General features: G+C 38.1%; 1 protein-coding gene and 1 long non-coding RNA gene across 6 annotated transcripts in view; one reads left to right on the top strand and one right to left on the bottom strand.

Moving 5' to 3' along the window:
* Ctnna2 (catenin alpha 2) overlaps positions 1-13,736 on the bottom strand; it is a 1,061,169-nt gene that overhangs the window by 568,985 nt on the left and 478,448 nt on the right. The window lies entirely within an intron of this gene.
* LOC120884929 (uncharacterized) lies at positions 1,734-13,435 on the top strand. Its single transcript, XR_005727365.2, has 3 exons — positions 1,734-1,877; positions 9,214-9,377; positions 12,206-13,435. It is a non-coding gene; the product is annotated as an uncharacterized LOC120884929 (long non-coding RNA).

A 13,736-nucleotide genomic window follows, 5' to 3' on the forward strand; every position in this document is an offset into this window, starting at 1 on the left:
TCACCTCTGAGTCTCCTGTTCTCTTCTGAGAGTGTTCTAAAAAAAAAATTATATTCTTAATTTTTCCCCACTAATTTATATGTCAAATAGCACTCAAAACTGGTAGGTGATAATCCAATCTCTCATCTTTCTACTCCCAAAGATCCCCAGGTCTCACTCTCTCTTTCTGGACCTGGTAAAACAGCCTCATATCTGGTCTACTCACTTCTTTTCTTGTACCAGCACAGTCTATTCTCCACACAGAAGCAAATAATTTAAAAAATCAAGCCCAATCCTGTCATTCCCCTATTAAAATCTGACATTTTATCAATAGAAGAGTAAAAATGGACAGACTCTCTGGGCACAGTCTAAAGAAGACCCATCTGAGCTGCTCCATGACCTTTTCCACCTCCACTTAACACTCTCCCACAGTCACTATGTTCCAACCATATGGTTTTATGTCTGTTCTTTAAAAACACCAAGTTTAGGCCAAGGTACTGGCTATACCCCTGCCCCTACTACCACTACCATCTCTACATGCCTAATCCCCATTCTCAGATCAATGTCACTTCAGAGCAGTGGCCTTACTACTAACGCTAAAGAAGTTCCTGCCCACACCGTGGTATTTCTAACTCAACATTATGCTTTTATTGCTTTTACATTTATTATGGTTTAGATGTGAGATGTCCCCCAAAAGCTCATGTGTTAGACAATGCAAAAAAGGTTAGAGGTGAAATGACTGAATTATGAGAGCCTTAACTTAATTAGTTCATTAGTCTACTGCTATGGATTAACTGGCTGGTAACTATAGGCAGGTAGGATGTGGCTAGAAGAAGAGATCACCGGAAGCATGCATTTGGGGTTTATATTTTGTTCCTAGAGCTCTCTCTCTGCTCTGGATTGCTGTGCCCTGTGCTGCTTTCCTCTACCACGCCCTGCTGCCACCATGTTCTGTGGACCAGACCTATGGAGTCAGCCAACCACAGACTGAACCTCTGAAACTGAGCCTAAACAAACTCTTCCTCCTTTAAGTTGTTTTTGTTGGGGTTTTTGGTCACAGTGATGAAAAGCTAACTAAAACAACATCGCTTATCTCTATCTGAAATTGGCCATTTATTTTTTCATATTTTTATAGTTTTTACAATACTGGGAATTGAACCCAGGGCCTCATACCTGGTAGGCAAATGCTTCGCCACTAAGCTATACCCAGCCCACTTTGCCAATTTTTTCACTCCTAGTTTTCCCACCTTGCCCCACAAGCCCAATGTAAATTTCAATTGAGAAGGAATCAAATCCCTTACAGCATCTGGCTATAGCCCCCAGATACCACAACAGTGTCAGATACATAGTAATGACTTCATAAATATTTCTGAACAAGTACTTCTTGGAGATTTAAATGGACAGAGTGTATTTATCTTACAAAAGAATGTTCATAGGATTAGCGACTGAAATAGTAAACAGATACATTTATAACAGTATTTGTTTACGCATTGTGCCTCAGTTTCCTCAGCTATAAACAAGAGAGTTGGATTAGATGACAAATAAGGCCCTTCCTGGTAATTACAGTTCCATGATTATGACTCAAATCCGAAAGATTAAAGCTAATTTTCAAAAGGACAGTTACTAAATAAAGTGGTGTCCACCCCTGTAATCTAAAAAATGACTCATCTATATCTGATTCATCCGTAGTGGAAAGTATCTCTTAACTCCTTAGGTACAGATATTTCTGTTTACCAAAACTCTCTCCACCGCAAGTAGCAGCCAAGCAAAACTGTCCAGCATTATGAATCATAATATATTTTCACAAGACCAGAAGGTTAAGTCAGAGCTCCATAGAACAGAGGAAGATTTTTATTTCTCTCTGCTCCTTGCCCTGCTTTCCATCTGCAAATACTTAGGTAGGTGAATACCTTGGATCAATGAACCTGTGCTATTCATTTCATCTGCTTGCCACTGAATCCATCCCATGTCATTGTTCTTTTAAGTTCAGGCTCCCTGTTGTTCTGCACACACAGTAAAAAATGCTCCTAACTGGACGGTCTGCACTTGCTTTTTCCTTTCTATCTAAAATAACCTTTCTGCAGCCTGCTCCATCACCTCTCTGGTGTCCTCACTCAATGTTGTCACCTTCTATAAAGGACAGGCATAGCCCCAACTCACTCTCCACCCTCTCTCTGCTGTTTTGTCTTGTGTACTTACTGCTTCTTACATTGCACACTTACTTAGCCTCTCATTGTCTCAGATGCAAGATCCAGGAAATCTAGACTTTTTGTTTGCTTCCTTCCTTCATTGCTGCATCTCCAGTACCTTGAACAGAGGCTGGCACAGCTCAGGAGATCAATCAGCTGCTATTGAAAGGAGGCAAGTGCATGCTGCTTTGATTTCCTGGTGATGTTGTATCTCTGCCTCTCTATACACGCCAGGACGACTGAGAGCAGGAGCTGTCACTACTTATATCTCATTACATTAACCCCAAATTGAAATCGTTTGCTAGTTGAACTAATCTCAGGTGTTTGAGAAGGGGCATTCCAGGTGGATCCAGGTGGATCTTCTTGTCCACCTCCGCAGACTTCTACCAGTTCCTAACATGCTCCCAGAGAGAGAGGGAGAGACATCAAGGGTGGGAAGAAGAGAGAGGCAGGGGAGGGAGGGAGAGAACGAACCATCCTAATCACTATCTTTCAGTCCTAGCGGTGCCTATAAATGGCACAATTTAGAAAATGGCCTTTGAGGGGACAGCACCTCAATGATCATTGTGCCTGTGGTATAGAATTAAACAGGAATGAAATTTCAACATAGAAACTGGGGGCAGTTGTGTGTGGTTCACAGAACAGAAAGGAACAGACCATTGTGGGAAGCCCTGAAAAGAAATGGAATCTGAATCCACAATCCAAGGATATAACTGCCTGCCCCTCAGCCGGTAGGAAGTTTAATTAAGAAGTAATTACAGAAATAATAGTCACACATACACACATTTTATGGAATAAAATTCACAGAACATTTTGGATACTCAATAAATTCATTAACTCTAGTAACAACCACTAATAATGTTTAAGTAAAGCAATTAGTAAGTTACTGCTCATTTAAAGTATTAGAAATAGTAACTTTTTATAGTAAATATAAAAAAAAGGAGAAAAAGAAGAGATAGGTGGTATAAAATGTCAGACTACTTGAAAGCGTTTATTCATTCATGCCTGTAATTTTTTTCTGAGTCATGAACCTCTTTTGAGGATCCATAGTACTGAACTACTTTGGCTACTCAGATGCCACTGCATGTCACATTTTCTAGAATACAGTTAGTTACAAGGTAAACTAATGCCTGTGATTGTCTTTGATAGCTACCAACAGATGGAATATAGTGGCCACTGGGTCAATCAATGGCAAGATTCTGAAATTGTCTTTTCATTTCTGGGGATTTTTGGACATCTTAGAGAACTCAGGGGTCCCAAATCTGCTTGATGCCCCTTCAAGTCTTTTGATTAGGATAAACACCAAAGTCCTTCACAAGGGTTGCCAATGTGAGTAATATCTGGGTCTTGCCTATCTCTTATGTTTTAACAGCTATTTTTTAGTTTCCTTAAGAACTTACTCTCTTGCTGGCCCCTCGCCTAGGATTTCTTCCTTCCACTCACTTTCCCTATTCCCTTCAGCTAGTTAATTCTTATTTGTTCTCTGTATCTCAGATTAAATTCTCTCTACTTTTCCAAGTGCTTAAAAAATATAATTTCCTTCACAATACTTGTTATCATTACAATTTGTATGTGGATGGCTTTCCTCACTTGACAATATGAGCCATTTGGAAAGAATCGTGTCTATTCTATTCAGACTTTGATCTCTAAGGCCTAACTAGATGCCAGCCACACACTAAATGCTCAATACATTAATGGATTCTGAATAAAAAAAAATCAGTGGGCACTTATACCTGGTCATTACTGCCATATAAACCCACATGACCAGTGGTTTTTACAATGAAGTTGTATGTTTCTTGATACTTTGAAATCCACACTTTATCCAGTTGTTTGGTTAACCTTAATTTCATGAAATAAAACATATAGGAGGCAGAGCTGAAGGGAAAAAGATTGTAGACTGTCTTCTGAGAATAACAGTGAAAAACAGTGAGGGGTATTTTTTCACTACTGTGAACTCTATAGTAATGCCCTCAAATTTTAATAAGTAATTTACTGTTTTAATGTAAAGTATATAATTTTGGGGGGATGTATGGCACAGATTCTATAATTTAGAATTATATTTGGAACATGCAATTATTCAAAGAAAGCAAAATTTCAGTTAGGAGGAATAAATTCAGAAGCTCTATAGTACAACATAGTGACTATGATAATATCAAAATGTTATATGCTTGAAACATGCAGCATATTATATACTTGAAAATTATTAGTAAGCAAGTAGATTTTAAACGTTCTTAGACAAAGAAATGATAAGCATGTATAATAATGGAAATGTTAAATCAAAATAATTTAACTATTTCATGGTATACACATATTTCAAACCATCACATTGAATATTATAAATACATAAAGTTTTTGTCAACTAAAAGTAAAATAAGTTATGTGACCATAACTTAATATTTGCTTGAGTGGCCATAGAGTGTGGGATTTAGCCTTGGAGGGGGGAGTTTTAATATGCCTAGTCCTCAGACTGAATTCCTCTGTGTACTTCTTACCATCCTATCAAGCATTGATAGGTATTATAGTCAGAAATGACTGAGCAAATTATTCTAGCACCACGATAAAAGCTTTTGTATCATGAATGCATGCTTTCAGACAAGAAAAGGGTTATTCTGAAACTTTTGACACCAGGGAAGTAGATTTTAGTGAGGACTTCCTTGGGTGACATAGGGGAGGTTGTAACACATTGGCTCATCTGCAGGATACCAAGAAAAATACAAACTGAAAATGAAACTCAGAGACTAATGCAATCTCTGTTCCTTGTTTTCAAATTAATTTTCCTCCAAATTTTTTTTCCAGCACAATTTTTTTTTCTAGAAAAATAATTGTCCACACAAATCAGAGTGAAAATGGGCAAGTTGAAATGAAGACATCTTTTAAAAATAGAGATATAAGAAATCTTTTACTTAGAAATGATTTTTATCCAAATACCTGAATGGTGTATTTCACCTTGTTATTCATTACTTTACATATTATATTGGCAATTATATTCATCAGCTTTTCCTCACTGTGACCAAAATACCCAATGAGAACAACTTAGAGGAGGAGAAGTTTATTTTTGACAGTTACCATCAAGTACATTCAAACTGGGATAAGCTGATTAGGTTACAGCTGTCACAATCCAATAATTTCTCCTCCATACGTGCCTGCATTAACACAGGAGCTACTAGGGGACAGCACCTATCCATAGCTTTAACAACAATCATTTTAAAAATAAGTCTCCCATGAGCTTGGTAATCATGATTCTGGTTCTTCACATCAGATCATCTCTGTGTGTAGTTTAAAAAAAAATATTTTGAGACTTGCAAATGAAAACTTGATTTTTAGCTCTCCATGCTGAATTTTTCTCTCTCTTTTCCCTACCTGGATCCCACAATGTGAATACTGCTCACCAATTACATCCTGGGAGGCATAAGTCACACAGATACCCCCAAAGACAACAACATCCCTCATGCACAATAGACCTTTGATTGGCATAGCAGGAGGCAGACTCCATTCTGGTGTCCTCGTTTACTTTCCCTTGGCCCTTTTGCAAGTCACTTACCATTGTTGCTTGATGTGCTTGTTTTGTACAATACCACAAATGAAAATATCATATTTGCAAAGTGTTGCATAAGCTATTGTTTCATTGTTATTTTAATTACTGTGGTTTGGAGTTTGAGTTCTTTACATAATGGTGCACCTGGCTAATTTCTAGCATGCAGAGCAGGGCCTCTCTCTTTTTTTAACTTCCTTTTGTAACAGTATATGACCCAGGAACAAATGATGTACTTGCAACAACTCAACTTTCAGGAAAGAGTGAATGCTTTCTAGGATAAAAAGGCACAGAACTACGGGGGCTAAATGTCTGATCTTACAGAGACTATAGTTAGTCCATAAAACTCGGTATGTTTGGACATAATTAGATACATCACTTGGTTAGATCAGAATAAGAGAACAGAGCACAGTACAGCCTTTGATTCATGGACTTTTCCATATGTGCCACCCTACTGTGTTGATGAGAAGGGCACTACATTAGGAATCTATGGGCTGGTCCTGAGGGACAGAGATGCCCAATTGTCATCAGGGTGATGGTTATCGAAGATTGCAATCAGCTAGCTACAAACAAAAATAAATGGCCTGCCAAGAAAATAACAACTTTCTTAGGGTGGAAGAGATCTTAAGAGAAAAAAAAGCAAGTAAATCTCATTTTGACTTTAAATTTTCAAATAGGCAGTTGATTTCTATGAACTTACTAGCTAGGTGCTCTCAGTTTTATGGCTGGCAAATGTTTTTGTGAACTGAACAGGTCAGAGTGAGTAGAATGGAGAGAAAGACAGATTTGGCTTGCTGATTATTTTTGATATAAGTTAAATATATATAATTTCTTCTTAGTCAACAGATACTTGCCACTGCATGTTATTTCTTAATTATAGCTATGTTAGTGGTTCCAACTCAAGTTATTCAAATGATTCAGAATGGACCAAGTACCTATTTTTTCAGATTCAGAAGGATAGATGTCTTCAGATGTTAGCAGTAGTATGCTGGAAAACTGTATCTCAAAGGAAAAAAAAAATCCCTGATTTTTATCACTTGCTGATTTCCCAGGTATAATACTCCTACCCTGGCCAATGTCAAGTGACTGAATTAAAAGTCAGGAAGAAATGCACAAAACCAACTGCCCTGAGCTAATGCAAGCCAGCTCTAGCACACCATGAGCAGAAGAAATAATTACAACAAAAAACAAACTTTTATATGGTGTTTTACAAAGTACTTTTCTCACACGTGTGCTCACCCAATCCTCACAGTTTTTTTCTTGTTTTGTTTTTTTGTTTTGTTTTGATACCTGAGCTGTTCCTGAAATTCAAAGAGTTTAAGTCATTATTTCCACTATAAATAGCAGAACACAGAGTTTGGACATGGCCCTTACTTTAGGAAACCAAATTCCACAACATTCCCAGGTATTTTCAAATTCTCTGCCCTTAAAACTACAAACAAATTAGCAAAAGGTATATGATGTTCTATTATGAAAAATGATTTATTTTTAATAATTTATAATTTTTGAGACATTTTTTGCATCTATAATCTTAATCAAACTTCACAAGGAGGTGAAAGAAATTCTTTTTTTCAGGTCCAAATTCTGAGGTTCAAATAATGTAAGTGAATTGAAGGAGATTTCATGGTAGGCAGCACTATGTTACAATATGGATGAAATGACTTCTTAGCCTATGGTGACAAAAGAGGAATAAAAAGTTAAACCAGAACTCGTATTTTTTTATTAGAACCATTAGTGTCAGGGCCCAGTGGCACAGCAGTCTGTCATGAAACTGAAAACAAACAGTGGTTCCAGGATGACTTCAGCAGAGTGGCCATGTCCGCTGTGTCTAAACCCCTGTACACGAGAACAACCTGGGAAGATTTATAAATGTTAACCCCTGGGTCAATCTCAAGACTAATTAACTATTGGAATGTCTTGGCATGGGACCCAGACACTAGTAATTTTTTTTAACTACTCTAGTTGACTTCCAGATATAAATTAATATACATAGAACAAACCACTCATTCTTTCAATCATTTCACATGCCCACATACTCACCTATTCTTCTAGACATATAGCTAATATTAGTTGTGCACACACTAGTGCCAACAGTGCCAGGAACTATTTTGGATGCTGAGATTGCATTATGGTCAGCTGGACACCCACAAATGAGCTCACCCTCTAGAAAAGGGTTTGCACATGAGGAAAGCTAACCGTGCATTTTGAGGGCTGGGATTGTAACAAACATTGAGTGTAATGAAAAATATAAACTCCAGCAGCCAATCCTTGGTTCCCTCCTGCTTAGCCCAAGGTCAGTGCCTTAGAGACTTTAAGAAAAAATCGCTTTCAAATAGGATCAGGATCCTGTTCCTTATAATGATATTTCACCATGCATATCAAATTAAGTGAGGGGCTTTGGTAGTTTGAGGTTTAATCATGGATGTACCTTGATTTACGCACTAGAAAGGCTCCTAAATTGTTCTGCATAAATCATTTTTAAGGTAACAGTGAATACTGCTTTCCTATTAACTCAGATTATCATTTATCTTCATTACAAGCATACTTTAATTGGAAGTGGCTACTAACAAATTTAGCTACAAATGTCTCACTGGGACCTTTATGAAGCACCGATCAATAAAAAACAAACCAACCAAACAACAAAAAAGTTCCTGGTAAATGCATAATAGGAGTTAGTTATTATTTCAAGTTTGTGTCTACCAAGAGACATAGGCTTTCCTAATTCTTCGCTGGCCCCCTAAGTCAACCACTTGGAAAAATGACCTCACAACGGTAATAAATCTGTATTTACTCCTCATGGTCAGGAAGCAAATTCTTCTCAGGGCTAATTTGCTCTAGTAGTTAATATCCCTTAAAGTGTCATTAATTAAATAATAGCTACATGGAGGAAAGCAGTCTCATTCCCTGACTCTTTGCCCCACATTATTCCACTGACTCAGTGACTCATTTGAAATGCTTAGAATGTTCTTATTCAGCATAGCCAACCGGTCCATGACTCACCCCTCCTTACCTTGAAGCAGCATGACACTTTATGTAGAGTCAGGCTATAGCACTATTCCTCTGCCATCAGAAGCTAACTCTGACCAGATTCCATAGGATGGCAAAAGAACCTTGGTGCTACAGGATCAGACGGAGCACAAGTACTTGCTTCTCCCATAAAAGTCAGTGAATAAATGATTTATTTAAAGTTTAATTCTTAGATTACAGAAAATTCCCTCAATCACTATAATCTCAGATGTACCTTTTTATTAAGCTAGCAAAGACTCTTTTTATTAGAAAAAGAAAAAAGGAGAGGGGTGGTAATTTGATAATTCCCAGTTTGATAACTACTGCAGAGGCTTCCAATTCTTCTGGAATTGTCACGAGAAACCACCTTGGATTTTCTTAAGGTAGAGGCTGTTCAACTGAAGCAAATATGGATGCTCTTCATGCTGTTTATCAAGTTTACAGATTTTTCTTTCCTTTTCTCTTTCCTCCTTACATTTCCCCTTCTGGTTGTTTCATGGAATTAAGCATGAAAATGAGATGGAATCCAAATTGAATGTCTACTTCCACTCAGCTAAGGAAGCGGCTTGAATGACCAAATAGAGAAGCCGAGCAATGTTCAATCCTATGGTACTTGAATGTTTGCAAAAACTGTGCATTTGGACAGATGTGGATTGTCATCTGTTTTATAGGTAAGAATATTTAAAATGACAAAGCTATTGCCTCAAATCTCCTAGCCAGCAGAGAGCTAGTAAGCCAATCCAAGTCTCCTAGTTCCGCATCCTCTATTCTTGTGACTATACCATGTACTGAGGACCCCAAGGAGGCAAGCTCTTCTCCCTGGCTCCTCCTCTCAACTCCTGGCAGAGGAGGAGCAGCTGTAATTGGAGACAGAAAGCACTCCACCAAAGAGAGCTTCAGGGTAGCAGCTTTCATGGTGTCGGGATCAGGGATCTGAAGGCTTCATTGCTTGATGGAATGGCTGTGAGTGAGCCTTGCTTATTGTCGTATCTATTACTGAAAGTAATTAAAGCCAGAGCTCTTTCTCTTTCAATTATAGCATTTGGCTGGTTTAATTTCAAATGCAAAGAGGACAGGTATACAAGCAGGCCAAAAGGAAAAAAAGAGAATATTATGTGATTATCAGGGCAGCACAAAATAAAGCTTCTCCCAGAACACAGATGGAAGGAAATCCAGTTGTTAAAAAGATGTAAGAATGAGAAGACAAATGTGTTATGTGTTATAAACCATCCAGAAACCTTGCCATTAGGGCTGCCCACTATGCAATTGCTTGCAAAAATTAAATAGATGCCCCCTGTGAAGGGATAGTTGATTTCCTAAATAATTTTTGGTCCAGTGGTAGTTTGGTTGAGGGTGGTATAAACAAAAATAAAACAAATCAACAATAACAAAAAAGAACTTCTTTGTAAGAAATTCTTTTTGACTACCCTACACAATTGAGCCTCCTCTGCATCCCTTCCTGTCTTAAAGGAAAGAGATTCTTGGGGATAAAGAGAATGCACATATTGGGTGAATAACTAATGTTTTGTATAGGATAGTTGCAAGGCTATTTTCTCATTTGGTGTATCACTTTTTAAACAGGAACATTTTGTAGAGGGGTAGAGTCTGCAAATTCCTGTTTTTCATAACTATTAGCCAATATTTATGAGAGAGAATGAGAAGGAAACGGCAGAATACACAAATAGATAGAGAGAGCCAACTTGTGTCTTTGCCTCAGAGTTTTGTTGACGTTTGAAAGAATGTGCAGGACTAGTCCGGGTGTCACTGGAGAAGGTAAACAGTCCAGCTGGCCTCGAGCCGGATGAGGTGACATTCAGCCTGATTGTTCACTGTGGTCAAGGTTTTCTTTTTCAAGGATCAAAGTGTATTATAATATATGACAGCACTTTGAAAAACAAAAAGTTATATAAGCACAAGGCTTTCTTGTAGGAAATGTGTGTCTCAAGAGTTGTGGAAAGCTTTAAAAACAGAAGAAAAGATCAAAGAAGGAAACACTTTTCCATGAGACCTCTTGTCTTTCCTCATCCACATCACCCTCTGGAGCCAGGCCCTTCACTATGCCAGGAAGAGAAGCATTGGCCTAGCTCCCATCCTCCTATAGCTTCTTCTTGTGCTACCTTTAATATCCCACTTTAAGAACTATAACAGAAATCATCACTGAAAGAATTAAATATTCACAGAAATAATACATACAGTGATGTACCAATCAATGAGTGGTGGACTGTCTTTAAAAGTAAATAATAATGATACTTAGTGATTTTGCAGATACAAAACCTGATAGATATTATTCCCTTTGGTGGTAAAGACTTCTAGATCAGGGTTCTAGACCAATATCTTAAATCCTAATTGTGTCAATTCTTTCTCACTAAACTCTAGGGTCATTTTTTTTTCCTTCTGGAAACATAGAGATTACACTGGATAAGTGCCTTGAAGTCCTACTAGACCCAGTGTGTTGAGAGTTATGAATCCAATACCACTTTCCGAGGCACTAGAAAAGAGGAAAGCCTTAGAACTGAAACTGCTATTTGCTTTGGGCTTTGACTTTCATCAGCAAATGGGATGCTGCACAGCAGTGTCTAGCTCTAAGACTGTAAATAATAGATGACAGAATATGCTTGACCCATCACCCCTATATTCTAATTAGGGAACAAGTATTTTTGCTTGGTGAAGTGCCTGGAAAATTAACATGGAGGAGATAGGGTGGCATGGATGTGCCAAGATCCGAGAGCCAAAGCAACCAAAACTGCCCTGCAGGAGCTCCAGGAAAGGTTTTGGCTTTAAATTTGAATCAGGAATATCGAAAAAGTAAGTTGATATAAGTTTAGGGCTAGTGGGGGAAATAGTCAATGGATAGCTGCTAATCTTGGGATAGCTCAAAGGGATTTAAAATACTAATGCTTAATGTTCTATCAGAAGATACCTGCATTTTTGCAATAAGCTCTATCTTATATCTTTCCCAAAGAATATTCAGTGATGAGTGTTATACTTGTGTTTTGGGTAGGTTTGGTTGTCAGCACCTTTGTTTATTTATGAAAATCATGAAAGGGTTAAAATTCAAATCTAGATCTAAACACGCAGGACAGAGATAACCTTGAGAATGTAAACTAACAGGGATTTGAGGATCACAGTGTTTTAGACTTCTAAGGAGCATGGAACAAGACAAATATCTGATCTTATAAGGCCAAGGAATATCCAGTGATCATTTATTTCATCCATTCTCATCAATGGCAAATAAGGACACACCAAGTCGAGATTTAAAAGTACTTTGTGAGACTTCTGAATTATAAACTAGGCCAGGAAACAGCAAACTACAACCCATGGGCCAAACCCAGCCTGTCATCTAATGTTGAAAATAAAGTTTTATTGGCACATAGCCATGCTTATTCATTTCCACAGTATCTACGGCCGCTTTCACGCTAATGAAAAGGGAATTGAGTAAATGCAACAAAGACCATATGGCCCGTAAAACCTAAAATGTTTATTATCTGGTCCTTTGCAGAAAATGCTTTCTGACTTTGGGATAAGAAGATACTTTGGTGGGGAAATACCTTTTGACAGCCTGACTCAGAGCTCAGGAAAGGGAGCCACTTCTTTCCCGAGGAAACAAGACACTGCTTAATAAGATCTGCCTCAAGAATTGGCATAGTCTTTCTTCTTCAGCCCCTCGTGGACCATTATCTCAACAGAATGCATTTCAAATAAGACAACACATCTGGCAATCACAAGGAACTTTTGAATTGGAAACTCGATCTGTGAGGTTTTCTCCCACTATCACCATGGAACCCTCACGTGTTCATCAAACATGAACGAAGCGCCTCCTCTCTGCCTGGCATCATGCTAGGCAATGAGCACCCAGAGAGCAATAAGACATGGCCTGACTTTAGAGAACTCATAAAGGAAGGAAGACAGGACCAAGTACTTGGAATGCAGTGCAGTAGTTTCACTAACAGAGTCCTGACCAAGGTGTACCTGTTCTAGACTGTTTCTTAGTGTTCATTTATTGTCTCCATAGTGGGGAACGACCATTTCAGTTAGACTAAACGCCTCGTGGCTTTGACCAACACCATGCCCAGTCTTACTCAAACATGGCCTATCTGTATGAAATAGGTAAAGATAATGCTGATCACACTTTAAAACACTCTAATGTGAAAGCAATGAATGAAGTTAAAAGTAATTATTTTAGCACCTAATGAAGACACTGGAACATAATAAGAGGTAAATCAATGTTCGTTGAGGACATACCTGGATAAAAACAAAGATGCTAAAGAATTTAATTGCTTACATACAGACAAGATAAGCATTTATTGGTTCATTGGAAATCAATCATTTAACACAAAACCATAGAATATCAGAAGAGGACAACCATGGAGATCATTTGTCTTATTCCCTTACTGGAAACTTAAAACTACCTGGTGGGTTTTTGTATCTATTGCTCTTTCTGCTGCACCAGCAGTTTCCTACTGTCTACTGTGCAGCCTTCCATTCTGAGGTGGTGGTGGCTTGGATAAAGTCATGAAGAAAGGCAGGAAGTACAGGCAACATGAAAAAAGGCCAAGCAGGTGGGTACCCACATCTCCCACTCCCACAAAAGAACCCTTTGTTATCTGTTATCTCTCTACATGTTATGGGTTCTTCCCATGAAAAGGATAACACATCCAATGAGTTTGAAACTATACATTGCACCATGCTCCCAATGGTTGAAAATATGAATTAAATTTTCTCAGTATTAGCTATCATGTGATGTTTTCTGTAATCCACTAAATTTAACAAGGATTCTAGATTTTTAAATATTCATAAGCACAGAATCTTTCTTCTCAAGGTAGGTAGAAATGATCCTGTAGGAGGTTTGCTGCTTCTGCTCCGGACAATGAGGTTCCCCTTATAACAGGCAATGAATTCCATACTCTCGGTTTGACAAATCTGATTTATAGCAAGGACGAAAGTGGTATCATTCCATTTAAGTCATCACCTCAATGAGGCCATTGATTTTACACTTGAAAATTTTATACATGGAGAGCTTCAATCTTATA

The sequence above is a fragment of the Ictidomys tridecemlineatus genome, chromosome 12 (assembly GCF_052094955.1).
Source record: "Ictidomys tridecemlineatus isolate mIctTri1 chromosome 12, mIctTri1.hap1, whole genome shotgun sequence".
NCBI lineage: Eukaryota > Metazoa > Chordata > Mammalia > Rodentia > Sciuridae > Ictidomys > Ictidomys tridecemlineatus.